Raw genomic sequence first — 17,027 nt, forward strand, 5'->3', positions numbered from 1 at the left:
GAAGTTTTCGGTCGCGCACCGGACACCTAGCTGTGTTTGGAGTTTGCCCTTTGTCCCTCTTGTTCCCCTTCTCCAGGGATTATTTTCGCCATTCTTGTACAGCTCACTTACAGCTTTGCATTTAATGGCAGTATAATCATAACCTTTGCAAGCTTTACCCTTGTTGGTGTTAGACTGGTGGCAGCTGATAAAATCCGTTTGCTCTACTGGCGTCTAACCCCTGGTTAGCCCAGTTGGTAGAGCGCTCCACCTGTAATGGAGAGGTCCTGGGTTCGATACCCGGACCAGGCGGAATTTTTCGGTTGCGCACCGGTCACCTAGCTGTGTTTGGAGTTTGCCCTTTGTCCCTCTTGTTCCCCTTCTCCAGGGATTATTTTCGCCATTCTTGTACAGCTCGCTTACAGCTTTGCATTTAATGGCAGTATAATTATAACCTTTGCAAGATTTACCCTTGTTGGTGTTAGACTGGTGGCAGCTGATAAAATCCGTTTGCTCTACTGGCGTCTAACCCCTGGTTAGCTCAGTTGGTAGAGCGCTCCACCAGTAATGGAGAGGTCCTGGGTTCGATACCCGGACCAGGTGGAATTTTTCGGTCGCGCACCGGTCACATAGCTGTGTTTGGAGTTTGCCCTTTGTCCCTCTTGTTCCCCTTCTCCAGGGATTATTTTCGCCATTCTTGTACAGCTCGCTTACAGCTTTGCATTTAATGGCAGTATAATCATAACCTTTGCAAGCTTTACCCTTGTTGGTGTCAGACTGGTGGCAGCTGATAAAATCCGTTTGCTCTACTGGCGTCTAACCCCTGGTTAGCCCAGTTGGTAGAGCGCTCCACCTGTAATGGAGAGGTCCTGGGTTCGATACCCGGACCAGGCGGAATTTTTCGGTCGCGCACCGGTCACCTAGCTGTGTTTGGAGTTTGCCCTTTGTCCCTCTTGTTCCCCTTCTCCAGGGATTATTTTCGCCATTCTTGTACAGCTCGCTTACAGCTTTGCATTTAATGGCAGTATAATCATAACCTTTGCAAGCTTTACCCTTGTTGGTGTTAGACTGGTGGCAGCTGATAAAATCCGTTTGCTCTACTGGCGTCTAACCCCTGGTTAGCCCAGTTGGTAGAGCGCTCCACCTGTAATGGAGAGGTCCTGGGTTCGATACCCGGACCAGGCGGAATTTTTCGGTCGCGCACAGGTCACATAGCTGTGTTTGGAGTTTGCCCTTTGTCCCTCTTGTTCCCCTTCTCCAGGGATTATTTTCGCCATTCTTGTACAGCTCGCTTACAGCTTTGCATTTAATGGCAGTATAATCATAACCTTTGCAAGCTTTACCCTTGTTGGTGTTAGACTGGTGGCAGCTGATAAAATCCGTTTTCTCTACTGGCGTCTAACCCCTGGTTAGCCCAGTTGGTAGAGCGCTCCACCTGTAATGGAGAGGTCCTGGGTTCGATACCCGGACCAGGCGGAATTTTTCGGTCGCGCACCGGTCACATAGCTGTGTTTGGAGTTTGCCCTTTGTCCCTCTTGTTCCCCTTCTCCAGGGATTATTTTCGCCATTCTTGTACAGCTCGCTTACAGCTTTGCATTTAATGGCAGTATAATCATAACCTTTGCAAGCTTTACCCTTGTTGGTGTTAGACTGGTGGCAGCTGATAAAATCCGTTTTCTCTACTGGCGTCTAACCCCTGGTTAGCCCAGTTGGTAGAGCGCTCCACCTGTAATGGAGAGGTCCTGGGTTCGATACCCGGACCAGGCGGAATTTTTCGGTCGCGCACCGGTCACATAGCTGTGTTTGGAGATTGCCCTTTGTCCCTCTTGTTCCCCTTCTCCAGGGATTATTTTCGCCATTCTTGTACAGCTCGCTTACAGCTTTGCATTTAATGGCAGTATAATCATAACCTTTGCAAGATTTACCCTTGTTGGTGTTAGACTGGTGGCAGCTGATAAAATCCGTTTGCTCTACTGGCGTCTAACCCCTGGTTAGCTCAGTTGGTAGAGCGCTCCACCTGTAATGGAGAGGTCCTGGGTTCGATACCCGGACCAGGCGGAATTTTTCGGCCGCGCACCGGCCACCTAGCTGTGTTTGGAGTTTGCCCTTTGTCCCTCTTGTTCCCCTTCTCCAGGGATTATTTTCGCCATTCTTGTACAGCTCGCTTACAGCTTTGCATTTAATGGCAGTATAATCATAACCTTTGCAAGATTTACCCTTGTTGGTGTTAGACTGGTGGCAGCTGATAAAATCCGTTTGCTCTACTGGCGTCTAACCCCTGGTTAGCCCAGTTGGTAGAGCGCTCCACCTGTAATGGAGAGGTCCTGGGTTCGATACCCGGACCAGGCGGAATTTTTCGGTTGCGCACCGGCCACCTAGCTGTGTTTGGAGTTTGCCCTTTGTCCCTCTTGTTCCCCTTCTCCCGGGATTATTTTCGCCATTCTTGTACAGCTCGCTTGCACCTTTGCATTTAATTGCAGTATAATCATAACCTTAAATTGCAAGCTTTACCCTTGTTGGTGTTAGACTGGTGGCAGCTGATAAAATCCGTTTGCTCTACTGACGTCTAACCCCTGGTTAGCCCAGTTGGTAGAGCGCTCCACCTGTAATGGAGAGGTCCTGGGTTCGATACCCGGACCAGGCGGAATTTTTCGGTCGCGCACCGGTCACATAGCTGTGTTTGGAGTTTGCCCTTTGTCCCTCTTGTTCCCCTTCTCCAGGGATTATTTTCGCCATTCTTGTACAGCTCGCTTACAGCTTTGCATTTAATGGCAGTATAATCATCACCTTTGCAAGCTTTACCCTTGTTGGTGTTAGACTGGTGGCAGCTGATAAAATCCGTTTGCTCTACTGGCAAATACCCCTGGATAGCCCAGTTGGTAGAGCGCTCCACCTGTAATGGAGAGGTCCTGGGTTCGATACCCGGACCAGGCGGAATTTTTCGGTCGCGCACCAGTCACCTAGCTGTGTTTGGAGTTTGCCCTTTGTCCCTCTTGTCCCCCTTCTTCAGGGATTATTTTCGCCATTCTTGTACAGCTCGCTTACAGCTTTGCATTTAATGGCAGTATAATCATAACCTTTGCAAGCTTTACCCTTGTTGGTGTTAGACTGGTGGCAGCTGATAAAATCCGTTTGCTCTACTGGCGTCTAACGCCTGGTTAGCCCAGTTGGTAGAGCGCTCCACCTGTAATGGAGAGGTCCTGGGTTCGATACCCGGACCAGGCGGAATTTTTCGGTCGCGCACCGGTCACCTAGCTGTGTTTGGAGTTTGCCCTTTGTCCCTCTTGTTCCCCTTCTCCAGGGATTATTTTTGCCATTCTTGTACAGCTCGCTTGCACCTTTGCATTTAATGGCAGTATAATCATAACCTTTGCAAGCTTTACCCTTGTTGGTGTTCGACTGGTGGCAGCTGATAAAATCCGTTTGCTCTACTGGCGTCTAACGCCTGGTTAGCCCAGTTGGTAGAGCGCTCCACCTGTAATGGAGAGGTCCTGGGTTCGATACCCGGACCAGGCGGAATTTTTCGGTCGCGCACCGGTCACCTAGCTGTGTTTGGAGTTTGCCCTTTGTCCCTCTTGTTCCCTTTCTCCAGGGATTATTTTCGCCATTCTTGTACAGCTCGCTTACAGCTTTGCATTTAATGGCAGTATAATCATAACCTTTGCAAGCTTTACCCTTGTTGGTGTTACACTGGTAGCAGCCGATAAAATCCGTTTGCACTACTGGCGTCTAACCACTGGTTAACCCAGTTGGTAGAGCGCTCCACCTGTAATGGAGAGGTCCTGGGTTCGATACCCGGACCAGGCGGAAGTTTTCGGTCGCGCACCGGTCACCTAGCTGTGTTTGGAGTTTGCCCTTTGTCCCTCTTGTTCCCCTTCTCCAGGGATTATTTTCGCCATTCTTGTACAGCTCACTTACAGCTTTGCATTTAATGGCAGTATAATCATAACCTTTGCAAGCTTTACCCTTGTTGGTGTTAGACTGGTGGCAGCTGATAAAATCCGTTTGCTCTACTGGCGTCTAACCCCTGGTTAGCCCAGTTGGTAGAGCGCTCCACCTGTAATGGAGAGGTCCTGGGTTCGATACCCGGACCAGGCGGAATTTTTCGGTTGCGCACCGGTCACCTAGCTGTGTTTGGAGTTTGCCCTTTGTCCCTCTTGTTCCCCTTCTCCAGGGATTATTTTCGCCATTCTTGTACAGCTCGCTTACAGCTTTGCATTTAATGGCAGTATAATCATAACCTTTGCAAGATTTACCCTTGTTGGTGTTAGACTGGTGGCAGCTGATAAAATCCGTTTGCTCTACTGCCGTCTAACCCCTGGTTAGCTCAGTTGGTAGAGCGCTCCACCTGTAATGGAGAGGTCCTGGGTTCGATACCCGGACCAGGTGGAATTTTTCGGTCGCGCACCGGTCACATAGCTGTGTTTGGAGTTTGCCCTTTGTCCCTCTTGTTCCCCTTCTCCAGGGATTATTTTCGCCATTCTTGTACAGCTCGCTTACAGCTTTGCATTTAATGGAAGTATAATCATAACCTTTGCAAGCTTTACCCTTGTTGGTGTCAGACTGGTGGCAGCTGATAAAATCCGTTTGCTCTACTGGCGTCTAACCCCTGGTTAGCCCAGTTGGTAGAGCGCTCCACCTGTAATGGAGAGGTCCTGGGTTCGATACCCGGACCAGGCGGAATTTTTCGGTCGCGCACCGGTCACCTAGCTGTGTTTGGAGTTTGCCCTTTGTCCCTCTTGTTCCCCTTCTCCAGGGATTATTTTCGCCATTCTTGTACAGCTCGCTTACAGCTTTGCATTTAATGGCAGTATAATCATAACCTTTGCAAGCTTTACCCTTGTTGGTGTTAGACTGGTGGCAGCTGATAAAATCCGTTTTCTCTACTGGCGTCTAACCCCTGGTTAGCCCAGTTGGTAGAGCGCTCCACCTGTAATGGAGAGGTCCTGGGTTCGATACCCGGACCAGGCGGAAGTTTTCGGTCGCGCACCGGTCACCTAGCTGTGTTTGGAGTTTGCCCTTTGTCCCTCTTGTTCCCCTTCTCCAGGGTTTTCGCCATTCTTGTACAGCTCACTTACAGCTTTGCATTTAATGGCAGTATAATCATAACCTTTGCAAGCTTTACCCTTGTTGGTGTTAGACTGGTGGCAGCTGATAAAATCCGTTTGCTCTACTGACGTCTAACCCCTGGTTAGCCCAGTTGGTAGAGCGCTCCACCTGTAATGGAGAGGTCCTGGGTTCGATACCCGGACCAGGCGGAATTTTTCGGTTGCGCACCGGCCACCTAGCTGTGTTTGGAGTTTGCCCTTTGTCCCTCTTGTTTCCCTTCTCCAGGGATTATTTTCGCCATTCTTGTACAGCTCGCTTACAGCTTTGCATTTAATGGCAGTATAATCATAACCTTTGCAAGATTTACCCTTGTTGGTGTTAGACTGGTGGCAGCTGATAAAATCCGTTTGCTCTACTGGCGTCTAACCCCTGGTTAGCCCAGTTGGTAGAGCACTCTACCTGTAATGGAGAGGTCCTGGGTTCGATACCCGGACCAGGCGGAATTTTTCGGTCGCGCACCGGTCACATAGCTGTGTTTGGAGTTTGCCCTTTGTCCCTCTTGTTCCCCTTCTCCAGGGATTATTTTCGCCATTCTTGTACAGCTCGCTTACAGCTTTGCATTTAATGGCAGTATAATCATAACCTTTGCAAGGTTTACCCTTGTTGGTGTTAGACTGGTGGCAGCTGATAAAATCCGTTTTCTCTACTGGCGTCTAACCCCTGGTTAGCCCAGTTGGTAGAGCGCTCCACCTGTAATGGAGAGGTCCTGGGTTTGATACCCGGACCAGGCGGAATTTTTCGGCCGCGCACCGGCCACCTAGCTGTGTTTGGAGTTTGCCCTTTGTCCCTCTTGTTCCCCTTCTCCAGGGATTATTTTCGCCATTCTTGTACAGCTCGCTTACAGCTTTGCATTTAATGGCAGTATAATCATAACCTTTGCAAGATTTACCCTTGTTGGTGTTAGACTGGTGGCAGCTGATAAAATCCGTTTGCTCTACTGGCGTCTAACCCCTGGTTAGCCCAGTTGGTAGAGCGGTCCACCTGTAATGGAGAGGTCCTGGGTTCGATACCCGGACCAGGCGGAATTTTTCGGTTGCGCACCGGCCACCTAGCTGTGTTTGGAGTTTGCCCTTTGTCCCTCTTGTTCCCCTTCTCCCGGGATTATTTTCGCCATTCTTGTACAGCTCGCTTACAGCTTTGCATTTAATGGCAGTATAATCATAACCTTTGCAAGATTTACCCTTGTTGGTGTTAGACTGGTGGCAGCTGATAAAATCCGTTTGCTCTACTGGCGTCTAACCCCTGGTTAGCTCAGTTGGTAGAGCGCTCCACCTGTAATGGAGAGGTCCTGGGTTCGATACCCGGACCAGGCGGAATTTTTCGGTCGCGCACCGGTCACATAGCTGTGTTTGGAGTTTGCCCTTTGTCCCTCTTGTTCCCCTTCTCCAGGGATTATTTTCGCCATTCTTGTACAGCTCGCTTACAGCTTTGCATTTAATGGCAGTATAATCATAACCTTTGCAAGCTTTACCCTTGTTGGTGTTAGACTGGTGGCAGCTGATAAAATTCGTTTGCTCTACTGGCGTCTAGCCCCTGGTTAGCCCAGTTGGTAGAGCGCTCCACCTGTAATGGAGAGGTCCTGGGTTCGATACCCGGACCAGGCGGAATTTTTCGGTTGCGCACCGGTCACATAGCTGTGTTTGGAGTTTGCCCTTTGTCCCTCTTGTTCCCCTTCTCCAGGGATTATTTTCGCCATTCTTGTACAGCTCGCTTACAGCTTTGCATTTAATGGCAGTATAATCATAACCTTTGCAAGCTTTACCCATGTTGGTGTTAGACTGGTGGCAGCTGATAAAATCCGTTTGCTCTACTGGCGTCTAACCCCTGGTTAGCCCAGTTGGTAGAGCGCTCCACCTGTAATGGAGAGGTCCTGGGTTCGATACCCGGACCAGGCGGAATTTTTCGGTCGCGCACCGGTCACATAGCTGTGTTTGGAGTTTGCCCTTTGTCCCTCTTGTTCCCCTTCTCCAGGGATTATTTTCGCCATTCTTGTACAGCTCGCTTACAGCTTTGCATTTAATGGCAGTATAATCATAACCTTTGCAAGCTTTACCCTTGTTGGTGTTAGACTGGTGGCAGCTGATAAAATCCGTTTGCTCTACTGGCGTCTAACCCCTGGTTAGCCCAGTTGGTAGAGCGCTCCACCTGTAATGGAGAGGTCCTGGGTTCGATACCCGGACCAGGCGGAATTTTTCGGTCGCGCACCGGTCACATAGTTGTGTTTGGAGTTTGCCCTTTGTCCCTCTTGTTCCCCTTCTCCAGGGATTATTTTCGCCATTCTTGTACAGCTCGCTTACAGCTTTGCATTTAATGGCAGTATAATCATAACCTTTGCAAGCTTTACTCTTGTTGGTGTTAGACTGGTGGCAGCTGATAAAATCCGTTTGCTCTACTGGCGTCTAACCCCTGGTTAGCCCAGTTGGTAGAGCGCTCCACCTGTAATGGAGAGGTCCTGGGTTCGATACCCGGACCAGGCGGAATTTTTCGGTTGCGCACCTGTCACCTAGCTGTGTTTGGAGTTTGCCCTGTGTCCCTCTTGTTCCCCTTCTCCAGGGATTATTTTCGCCATTCTTGTACAGCTCGCTTATAGCTTTGCATTTAATGGCAGTATAATCATAACCTTTGCAAGCTTTACCCTTGTTGGTGTTAGACTGGTGGCAGCTGATAAAATCCGTTTGCTCTACTGGCGTCTAACCCCTGGTTAGCCCAGTTGGTAGAGCGCTCCACCTGTAATGGAGAGGTCCTGGGTTCGATACCCGGACCAGGCGGAATTTTTCGGTCGCGCACCGGTCACATAGCTGTGTTTGGAGTTTGCCCTTTGTCCCTCTTGTTCCCCTTCTCCAGGGATTATTTTCGCCATTCTTGTACAGCTCGCTTACAGCTTTGCATTTAATGGCAGTATAATCATAACCTTTGCAAGCTTTACCCTTGTTGGTGTTAGACTGGTGGCAGCTGATAAAATCCGTTTGCTCTACTGGCGTCTAACCCCTGGTTAGCCCAGTTGGTAGAGCGCTCCACCTGTAATGGAGAGGTCCTGGGTTCGATACCCGGACCAGGCGGAATTTTTCGGTCGCGCACCGGTCACCTAGCTGTGTTTGGAGTTTGCCCTTTGTCCCTCTTGTTCCCCTTCTCCAGGGATTATTTTCGCCATTCTTGTACAGCTCGCTTACAGCTTTGCATTTAATGGCAGTATAATCATAACCTTTGCAAGCTTTACCCTTGTTGGTGTTAGACTGGTGGCAGCTGATAAAATCCGTTTGCTCTACTGGCGTCTAACCCCTGGTTAGCCCAGTTGGTAGAGCGCCCCACCTGTAATGGAGAGGTCCTGGGTTCGATACCCGGACCAGGCGGAATTTTTCGGTCGCGCACCGGTCACCTAGCTGTGTTTGGAGTTTGCCCTTTGTCCCTCTTGTTCCCCTTCTACAGGGATTATTTTCGCCATTCTTGTACAGCTCGCTTACAGCTTTGCATTTAATGGCAGTATAATCATAACCTTTGCAAGCTTTACCCTTGTTGGTGTTAGACTGGTGGCAGCTGATAAAATCCGTTTGCTCTACTGGCGTCTAACCCCTGGTTAGCCCAGTTGGTAGAGCGCTCCACCTGTAATGGAGAGGTCCTGGGTTCGATACCCGGACCAGGCGGAATTTTTCGGTCGCGCACCGGTAACCTAGCTGTGTTTGGAGTTTGCCCTTCGTCACTCTTGTTCCCCTTCTCCAGGGATTATTTTCGCCATTCTTGTACAGCTCACTTACAGCTTTGCATTTAATGGCAGTATAATCATAACCTTTGCAAGCTTTACCCTTGTTGGTGTTAGACTGGTGGCAGCTGATAAAATCCGTTTGCTCTACTGGCGTCTAACCCCTGGTTAGCCCAGTTGGTAGAGCGCTCCACCTGTAATGGAGAGGTCCTGGGTTCGATACCCGGACCAGGCGGAATTTTTCGGTCGCGCACCGGTCACCTAGCTGTGTTTGGAGTTTGCCCTTTGTCCCTCTTGTTCCCCTTCTCCAGGGATTATTTTCGCCATTCTTGTACAGCTCGTTTACAGCTTTGCATTTAATGGCAGTATAATCATAACCTTTGCAAGCTTTACCCTTGTTGGTGTTAGACTGGTGGCAGCTGATAAAATCCGTTTGCTCTACTGGCGTCTAACGCCTGGTTAGCCCAGTTGGTAGAGCGCTCCACCTGTAATGGAGAGGTCCTGGGTTCGATACCCGGACCAGGCGGAATTTTTCGGTCGCGCACCGGTCACCTAGCTGTGTTTGGAGTTTGCCCTTTGTCCCTCTTGTTCCCTTTCTCCAGGGATTATTTTCGCCATTCTTGTACAGCTCGCTTACAGCTTTGCATTTAATGGCAGTATAATCATAACCTTTGCAAGCTTTACCCTTGTTGGTGTTACAATGGTAGCAGCCGATAAAATCCGTTTGCACTACTGGCGTCTAACCACTGGTTAATCCAGTTGGTAGAGCGCTCCACCTGTAATGGAGAGGTCCTGGGTTCGATACCCGGACCAGGCGGAAGTTTTCGGTCGCGCACCGGTCACCTAGCTGTGTTTGGAGTTTGCCCTTTGTCCCTCTTGTTCCCCTTCTCCAGGGATTATTTTCGCCATTCTTGTACAGCTCACTTACAGCTTTGCATTTAATGGCAGTATAATCATAACCTTTGCAAGCTTTACCCTTGTTGGTGTTAGACTGGTGGCAGCTGATAAAATCCGTTTGCTCTACTGGCGTCTAACCCCCGGTTAGCCCAGTTGGTAGAGCGCTCCACCTGTAATGGAGAGGTCCTGGGTTCGATACCCGGACCAGGCGGAATTTTTCGGTTGCGCACCGGTCACCTAGCTGTGTTTGGAGTTTGCCCTTTGTCCCTCTTGTTCCCCTTCTCCAGGGATTATTTTCGCCATTCTTGTACAGCTCGCTTACAGCTTTGCATTTAATGGCAGTATAATCATAACCTTTGCAAGATTTACCCTTGTTGGTGTTAGACTGGTGGCAGCTGATAAAATCCGTTTGCTCTACTGCCGTCTAACCCCTGGTTAGCTCAGTTGGTAGAGCGCTCCACCTGTAATGGAGAGGTCCTGGGTTCGATACCCGGACCAGGTGGAATTTTTCGGTCGCGCACCGGTCACATAGCTGTGTTTGGAGTTTGCCCTTTGTCCCTCTTGTTCCCCTTCTCCAGGGATTATTTTCGCCATTCTTGTACAGCTCGCTTACAGCTTTGCATTTAATGGAAGTATAATCATAACCTTTGCAAGCTTTACCCTTGTTGGTGTCAGACTGGTGGCAGCTGATAAAATCCGTTTGCTCTACTGGCGTCTAACCCCTGGTTAGCCCAGTTGGTAGAGCGCTCCACCTGTAATGGAGAGGTCCTGGGTTCGATACCCGGACCAGGCGGAATTTTTCGGTCGCGCACCGGTCACCTAGCTGTGTTTGGAGTTTGCCCTTTGTCCCTCTTGTTCCCCTTCTCCAGGGATTATTTTCGCCATTCTTGTACAGCTCGCTTACAGCTTTGCATTTAATGGCAGTATAATCATAACCTTTGCAAGCTTTACCCTTGTTGGTGTTAGACTGGTGGCAGCTGATAAAATCCGTTTGCTCTACTGGCGTCTAACCCCTGGTTAGCCCAGTTGGTAGAGCGCTCCACCTGTAATGGAGAGGTCCTGGGTTCGATACCCGGACCAGGCGGAATTTTTCGGTCGCGCACAGGTCACATAGCTGTGTTTGGAGTTTGCCCTTTGTCCCTCTTGTTCCCCTTCTCCAGGGATTATTTTCGCCATTCTTGTACAGCTCGCTTACAGCTTTGCATTTAATGGCAGTATAATCATAACCTTTGCAAGCTTTACCCTTGTTGGTGTTAGACTGGTGGCAGCTGATAAAATCCGTTTTCTCTACTGGCGTCTAACCCCTGGTTAGCCCAGTTGGTAGAGCGCTCCACCTGTAATGGAGAGGTCCTGGGTTCGATACCCGGACCAGGCGGAAGTTTTCGGTCGCGCACCGGTCACCTAGCTGTGTTTGGAGTTTGCCCTTTGTCCCTCTTGTTCCCCTTCTCCAGGGTTTTCGCCATTCTTGTACAGCTCACTTACAGCTTTGCATTTAATGGCAGTATAATCATAACCTTTGCAAGCTTTACCCTTGTTGGTGTTAGACTGGTGGCAGCTGATAAAATCCGTTTGCTCTACTGACGTCTAACCCCTGGTTAGCCCAGTTGGTAGAGCGCTCCACCTGTAATGGAGAGGTCCTGGGTTCGATACCCGGACCAGGCGGAATTTTTCGGTTGCGCACCGGCCACCTAGCTGTGTTTGGAGTTTGCCCTTTGTCCCTCTTGTTTCCCTTCTCCAGGGATTATTTTCGCCATTCTTGTACAGCTCGCTTACAGCTTTGCATTTAATGGCAGTATAATCATAACCTTTGCAAGATTTACCCTTGTTGGTGTTAGACTGGTGGCAGCTGATAAAATCCGTTTGCTCTACTGGCGTCTAACCCCTGGTTAGCCCAGTTGGTAGAGCGCTCCACCTGTAATGGAGAGGTCCTGGGTTCGATACCCGGACCAGGCGGAATTTTTCGGTCGCGCACCGGTCACATAGCTGTGTTTGGAGTTTGCCCTTTGTCCCTCTTGTTCCCCTTCTCCAGGGATTATTTTCGCCATTCTTGTACAGCTCGCTTACAGCTTTGCATTTAATGGCAGTATAATCATAACCTTTGCAAGGTTTACCCTTGTTGGTGTTAGACTGGTGGCAGCTGATAAAATCCGTTTTCTCTACTGGCGTCTAACCCCTGGTTAGCCCAGTTGGTAGAGCGCTCCACCTGTAATGGAGAGGTCCTGGGTTTGATACCCGGACCAGGCGGAATTTTTCGGCCGCGCACCGGCCACCTAGCTGTGTTTGGAGTTTGCCCTTTGTCCCTCTTGTTCCCCTTCTCCAGGGATTATTTTCGCCATTCTTGTACAGCTCGCTTACAGCTTTGCATTTAATGGCAGTATAATCATAACCTTTGCAAGATTTACCCTTGTTGGTGTTAGACTGGTGGCAGCTGATAAAATCCGTTTGCTCTACTGGCGTCTAACCCCTGGTTAGCCCAGTTGGTAGAGCGGTCCACCTGTAATGGAGAGGTCCTGGGTTCGATACCCGGACCAGGCGGAATTTTTCGGTTGCGCACCGGCCACCTAGCTGTGTTTGGAGTTTGCCCTTTGTCCCTCTTGTTCCCCTTCTCCCGGGATTATTTTCGCCATTCTTGTACAGCTCGCTTACAGCTTTGCATTTAATGGCAGTATAATCATAACCTTTGCAAGATTTACCCTTGTTGGTGTTAGACTGGTGGCAGCTGATAAAATCCGTTTGCTCTACTGGCGTCTAACCCCTGGTTAGCTCAGTTGGTAGAGCGCTCCACCTGTAATGGAGAGGTCCTGGGTTCGATACCCGGACCAGGCGGAATTTTTCGGTCGCGCACCGGTCACATAGCTGTGTTTGGAGTTTGCCCTTTGTCCCTCTTGTTCCCCTTCTCCAGGGATTATTTTCGCCATTCTTGTACAGCTCGCTTACAGCTTTGCATTTAATGGCAGTATAATCATAACCTTTGCAAGCTTTACCCTTGTTGGTGTTAGACTGGTGGCAGCTGATAAAATTCGTTTGCTCTACTGGCGTCTAGCCCCTGGTTAGCCCAGTTGGTAGAGCGCTCCACCTGTAATGGAGAGGTCCTGGGTTCGATACCCGGACCAGGCGGAATTTTTCGGTTGCGCACCGGTCACATAGCTGTGTTTGGAGTTTGCCCTTTGTCCCTCTTGTTCCCCTTCTCCAGGGATTATTTTCGCCATTCTTGTACAGCTCGCTTACAGCTTTGCATTTAATGGCAGTATAATCATAACCTTTGCAAGCTTTACCCATGTTGGTGTTAGACTGGTGGCAGCTGATAAAATCCGTTTGCTCTACTGGCGTCTAACCCCTGGTTAGCCCAGTTGGTAGAGCGCTCCACCTGTAATGGAGAGGTCCTGGGTTCGATACCCGGACCAGGCGGAATTTTTCGGTCGCGCACCGGTCACATAGCTGTGTTTGGAGTTTGCCCTTTGTCCCTCTTGTTCCCCTTCTCCAGGGATTATTTTCGCCATTCTTGTACAGCTCGCTTACAGCTTTGCATTTAATGGCAGTATAATCATAACCTTTGCAAGCTTTACCCTTGTTGGTGTTAGACTGGTGGCAGCTGATAAAATCCGTTTGCTCTACTGGCGTCTAACCCCTGGTTAGCCCAGTTGGTAGAGCGCTCCACCTGTAATGGAGAGGTCCTGGGTTCGATACCCGGACCAGGCGGAATTTTTCGGTCGCGCACCGGTCACATAGTTGTGTTTGGAGTTTGCCCTTTGTCCCTCTTGTTCCCCTTCTCCAGGGATTATTTTCGCCATTCTTGTACAGCTCGCTTACAGCTTTGCATTTAATGGCAGTATAATCATAACCTTTGCAAGCTTTACTCTTGTTGGTGTTAGACTGGTGGCAGCTGATAAAATCCGTTTGCTCTACTGGCGTCTAACCCCTGGTTAGCCCAGTTGGTAGAGCGCTCCACCTGTAATGGAGAGGTCCTGGGTTCGATACCCGGACCAGGCGGAATTTTTCGGTTGCGCACCTGTCACCTAGCTGTGTTTGGAGTTTGCCCTGTGTCCCTCTTGTTCCCCTTCTCCAGGGATTATTTTCGCCATTCTTGTACAGCTCGCTTATAGCTTTGCATTTAATGGCAGTATAATCATAACCTTTGCAAGCTTTACCCTTGTTGGTGTTAGACTGGTGGCAGCTGATAAAATCCGTTTGCTCTACTGGCGTCTAACCCCTGGTTAGCCCAGTTGGTAGAGCGCTCCACCTGTAATGGAGAGGTCCTGGGTTCGATACCCGGACCAGGCGGAATTTTTCGGTCGCGCACCGGTCACATAGCTGTGTTTGGAGTTTGCCCTTTGTCCCTCTTGTTCCCCTTCTCCAGGGATTATTTTCGCCATTCTTGTACAGCTCGCTTACAGCTTTGCATTTAATGGCAGTATAATCATAACCTTTGCAAGCTTTACCCTTGTTGGTGTTAGACTGGTGGCAGCTGATAAAATCCGTTTGCTCTACTGGCGTCTAACCCCTGGTTAGCCCAGTTGGTAGAGCGCTCCACCTGTAATGGAGAGGTCCTGGGTTCGATACCCGGACCAGGCGGAATTTTTCGGTCGCGCACCGGTCACCTAGCTGTGTTTGGAGTTTGCCCTTTGTCCCTCTTGTTCCCCTTCTCCAGGGATTATTTTCGCCATTCTTGTACAGCTCGCTTACAGCTTTGCATTTAATGGCAGTATAATCATAACCTTTGCAAGCTTTACCCTTGTTGGTGTTAGACTGGTGGCAGCTGATAAAATCCGTTTGCTCTACTGGCGTCTAACCCCTGGTTAGCCCAGTTGGTAGAGCGCCCCACCTGTAATGGAGAGGTCCTGGGTTCGATACCCGGACCAGGCGGAATTTTTCGGTCGCGCACCGGTCACCTAGCTGTGTTTGGAGTTTGCCCTTTGTCCCTCTTGTTCCCCTTCTACAGGGATTATTTTCGCCATTCTTGTACAGCTCGCTTACAGCTTTGCATTTAATGGCAGTATAATCATAACCTTTGCAAGCTTTACCCTTGTTGGTGTTAGACTGGTGGCAGCTGATAAAATCCGTTTGCTCTACTGGCGTCTAACCCCTGGTTAGCCCAGTTGGTAGAGCGCTCCACCTGTAATGGAGAGGTCCTGGGTTCGATACCCGGACCAGGCGGAATTTTTCGGTCGCGCACCGGTAACCTAGCTGTGTTTGGAGTTTGCCCTTCGTCACTCTTGTTCCCCTTCTCCAGGGATTATTTTCGCCATTCTTGTACAGCTCGTTTACAGCTTTGCATTTAATGGCAGTATAATCATAACCTTTGCAAGCTTTACCCTTGTTGGTGTTAGACTGGTGGCAGCTGATAAAATCCGTTTGCTCTACTGGCGTCTAACCCCTGGTTAGCCCAGTTGGTAGAGCGCTCCACCTGTAATGGAGAGGTCCTGGGTTCGATACCCGGACCAGGCGGAATTTTTCGGTTGCGCACCGGTCACCTAGCTGTGTTTGGAGTTTGCCCTTTGTCCCTCTTGTTCCCCTTCTCCAGGGATTATTTTCGCCATTCTTGTACAGCTCGCTTACAGCTTTGCATTTAATGGCGGTATAATCATAACCTTTGCAAGCTTTACCCTTGTTGGTGTTAGACTGGTGGCAGCTGATAAAATCCGTTTGCTATACTGGCGTCTAACCCCTGGTTAGCCCAGTTGGTAGAGCGCTCCACCTGTAATGGAGAGGTCCTGGGTTCGATACCCGGACCAGGCGGAATTTTTCGGTCGCGCACCGGTCACATAGCTGTGTTTGGAGTTTGCCCTTTGTCCCTCTTGTTCCCCTTCTCCAGGGATTATTTTCGCCATTCTTGTACAGCTCGCTTACAGCTTTGCATTTAATGGCAGTATAATCATAACCTTTGCAAGCTTCACCCTTGTTGGTGTTAGACTGGTGGCAGCTGATAAAATCCGTTTGGTCTACTGGCGTCTAACCCCTGGTTAGCTCAGTTGGTAGAGCGCTCCACCTGTAATGGAGAGGTCCTGGGTTCGATACCCGGACCAGGCGGAATTTTTCGGTCGCGCACCGGTCACCTAGCTGTGTTTGGAGTTTGCCCTTTGTCCCTCTCGTTCCCCTTCTCCAGGGATTATTTTCGCCATTCCCAACGACACGTAAATGTTTTCAGCATTTAAATATATCCCTTTCATAGCTGTCACGAGATTGCGCGATTTGAAATACCAATCTTTGTTTTTAAATTTTGCATGCAGCTATACCAGGGGTGGCCAAACTGCGGCTCGTGAGCCGCATGCGGTTCCTTGCCCGTTACATTGCGGCTCGCGGCTCCCTAATAAATCTAACTCCGCCCCCCCCCCCCCCCCCCCCCTCCTTTTCCTGCCTCCCTCCCGGTCACACGAGCACTTCCTTAAAAAAGAGGACGCGTTTTAGATTGAAAGACAGGTTGAAACTTGGTCTTGTGCTACTGCTACGTACAGTGGGGCTGCTTTTGACTGAGATATATCTAAAGTAGTTCAAGCTTCATTTATTGCTCTAAAACAAAAAAAGTTTTAACCCCACCTATTCTGCTTTTCCTCTTCCTGGCGGCTCTTGGAAGTTCAGTGGATTTGTGTGCGGCTCTTAGGCCGGGCCAGCCTGGCCACCCCCGAGCTATACCATAGCCTCCTATATACTGACAAAGCCTGGCATGATTATAATGCGCTTAAATACGAAGGTGCAAGCGAGCTGGACAAGAATGACGAAAATGATCCCTGGAGAGGGGGAACAAGAGGGACAATGGACAAACACAAAACAAAACACCTGTAATGGAGAGGTCCCGGGTTCGATACCCGGACCAGGCGGATTTTTTCGGTCGCGCACCAGTCACCTAGCTGTGTTTGGAGATTTGTGTTTGTCCTTTGTCCCTCTTGTTCCCCCTCTCCAGGGATCATTTTCGTCATTCTTGTCCAGCTCGCTTGCACCTTCGTATTTAAGCGCATTATAATCATAACCTTAAAATGCAAGCTTCACCCTTGTTGGTTTAGACTGGTGGCGGTTGATGAAACCCGTTTGCTCTACTGGCGTCTAACTCCTGGTTAGCCCAGTTGGTAGAGCGCTCCACCTGTAATGGAGAGGTCCTGGGTTCGATACCCGGACCAGGCGGAATTTTTCGGTCGCGCACCGGTCACATAGTTGTGTTTGGAGTTTGCCCTTTGTCCCTCTTGTTCCCCTTCTCCAGGGATTATTTTCGCCATTCTTGTACAGCTCGCTTACAGCTTTGCATTTAATGGCAGTATAATCATAACCTTTGCAAGCTTTACTCTTGTTGGTGTTAGACTGGTGGCAGCTGATAAAATCCGTTTGCTCTACTGACGTCTAACCCCTCGTTAGC

At 49.6% G+C, this 17,027-nt stretch overlaps 1 non-coding gene across 1 annotated transcript; it reads left to right on the forward strand.

Annotated features, from left to right (window-relative positions):
- The first annotated feature begins 509 nt into the window (after positions 1-509).
- Positions 510-584, forward strand: Trnat-agu. Its single transcript has one exon. It is a non-coding gene; the product is annotated as a tRNA-Thr (tRNA).
- The last annotated feature ends 16,443 nt before the right edge of the window (positions 585-17,027 follow it).

The sequence above is a fragment of the Ixodes scapularis genome, unplaced genomic scaffold (genome assembly GCF_016920785.2).
Source record: "Ixodes scapularis isolate PalLabHiFi unplaced genomic scaffold, ASM1692078v2 PGA_scaffold1__304_contigs__length_218370807, whole genome shotgun sequence".
Taxonomy (NCBI): domain Eukaryota; kingdom Metazoa; phylum Arthropoda; class Arachnida; order Ixodida; family Ixodidae; genus Ixodes; species Ixodes scapularis.